This window comes from Penaeus vannamei, chromosome 18, assembly GCF_042767895.1.
Source record: "Penaeus vannamei isolate JL-2024 chromosome 18, ASM4276789v1, whole genome shotgun sequence".
Lineage (NCBI taxonomy): Eukaryota > Metazoa > Arthropoda > Malacostraca > Decapoda > Penaeidae > Penaeus > Penaeus vannamei.
Genome location: NC_091566.1, coordinates 5,078,120 through 5,080,619, shown reverse-complemented (window position 1 = coordinate 5,080,619; position 2,500 = coordinate 5,078,120). Strand labels below are relative to the sequence as shown.

The 2,500-nt window shown below is 41.5% G+C and overlaps 1 protein-coding gene across 1 annotated transcript in view; it reads right to left on the bottom strand.

Annotated features, from left to right (window-relative positions):
• LOC113809822 (uncharacterized) overlaps positions 1-2,500 on the bottom strand; it is a gene marked incomplete at its 3' end in the record, with an annotated part of 143,944 nt that overhangs the window by 59,279 nt on the left and 82,165 nt on the right.

Genomic DNA, 2,500 nt, shown 5'->3' with positions numbered 1-2,500 from the left:
TAATAATAATAATAATAATAATAATAATAATTAATAATAATAACAACAACAGTAACAACAACAATAGTAACAGTACTGACAATAGCAATGACAAGAGTAACAGTAAAGGTAACAAAAGCATCGACAGTAAGAGTACTAGTTGTAGCAACATTATAAATAAATATAATAAAAATAAATGCATGTAAACAAACAAACTTTTAGTAAAAGATATCAACAATAATAACGATAGAAATAATAATAAAATAATAATAATAATAATAGTGATAGTAATAGTAATGACAATATAATGATAAAATAATAATCACCATCATAAGAATTATTATAATCATCATTACTATTATCATTATTATTATTATTATCATTATCATCATCAGTATAATAATAATAATGAAATAATTACAATGGTAATGGTAATGATAATGATAATGTTAATAATAATCATAACAATAGCAATCGTGGTGGTGGTGGTAACAATAATGACAAAAATAACAATAACAATAATAATAATGATAATGGTAATAGTAATAGTAATAGTAATAGTAACAGTGATAATAATGGTAATAGTAATAGTAATAGTAATAGTGATGGTGATGGTAATGGTACTGGTAATGATAATGATAATAACAATAACAATGACAATAATAATAATAATAATAATAATAATAATAATAATAATAATAATAATAATAATAATAATAATAATAATAATAATAATAATAATAATAACAATAACAACAATAATAAAATAATAATAATCAAAAATGAAATAGCAGTATGAATATCAATTTCTTCTGCACTAGCCACAACAGTTATCAAACAGTAACTTGGACAGATCAGCCAAATAACAGCGCGGCGTCCAATGAAACCATGTAAAGCACAGATGCACACTGCATGCTTGCAGACACATCAACATTTCCCTGTTCAAAAGATAATCTATTTTCGTATGACATTTTTTTCACCACTTTCCTTCGCTTTCACCCGAAGCCGCCGAGCCTCGCTGCGACACAATGCAACCCGGGAATCCCAACGTAGTGTCGGAAAATTACTCTTTTTCACAGGGTCACCGTTCTTTGTTTGTTATTTCATTTCGTTGTTTTGTGGTCTTCCCTCTTTCGGATATCTAGAGAGGAAGCCGAAGCCTCACCAGATGAGATAGTTGAACAGTAATATTCGCCGACGTAATTGAACAGACGATAACCACAGAGAGCCGACACAACCCTACCCGCGAAACCGTCCAAAGGAGACTTCACTAAGCGCCTCTCACTTTCCACTGCTCTAAAGCGAAATCCATGCCTTTCGAATTCCAAAACTGCACATCACCCAACAAACCTTTCCGATGTAATGACGAATAGCGAAATCCCGCAGGGAGTAATCCAGTTAGAGCGGGTTAATAGTCACAGCGGCGCAGTCACTGCTGGTGTTCGTGGCTGATACAGGGTTGTTCCTCTTCCGGAGCCGGAGTTACCAGCGCACGCCCACCCCGCCCTTCCTATATCATCACCTCAATACGCCCGCGACCCCAATCCACAAGTATCACTATTTTAAAGGCTCTACACAGCTTCACAGGTCCCTGGAAGACAGTAGGTGCAAAGATGCGGTCACCAATGTAGAGGCACAACGAGAGCGGTTTGGGGGTTTATGTACCTCACGGATCAGCTCACGCACACAAGTTTGCACTGTGTTCTATAACATGCCAAGCTTTGTTATAGGTGCTATCGGCGAGGTACAAGCGCGAGCGTCGTTAGCCCGTCACACGGAAACAGAGGCAAGTGCGGCGTCACTCGTGGCGGCGGCGGCGGCGGTGGGTGGCGGGGCGGCGACCGCCTGGGGCTGTACTGGAGCCAAGGTCCCGTAGCCACACGTCACTCTCTTACCTGTTTCCCGACAATCACCACTTGCAGTGTTGCCCAACATCGCACGATCAAAGACATTCGGCAAATGCTTTCTAGTAATACACCAATATCTAGATATGTCGAAAGACATCGCACGACCACGGAGTGTGTGTCAAGCGCGAATCGGCGACGAGGTAGCGGTGTAGCGGACGGCGATGTTCAACAGGTGGTCAATGACTGGTGACCCACACATACACGCACACACGCACACACCACGAACCCCTCCTTTGTCCCCCCCACCTTCCCTCCATACACATCCCCCTGCCGCTGACCGACGCCGCTCGGGAGCAAAGGAAGAGAAGAGACGCACTGCGTTATATAAACGGTTTAAAAGCCGCGGCCACGGACGCACCTGCAAGGCAAACGGGGACACCGATAACCCGAAAGCAGGACCCGTTCAACCTGTCCCTCGGTCGCCCCACAACCTTCGACGCAAGGTAAACTTTGTTCTCGGCGCCTGCATTATGCGTTCCTCAACCGCAATCCGAAAGAGCAACCTCGACGGAGAATGACTTTGAAAAGGGAAAATAAAAATAGCTACCCGGGACACACCCTCATACTGCTGACGAGTCAAACACAGGTCTCCGTCCATTCCTATTCCTCACACC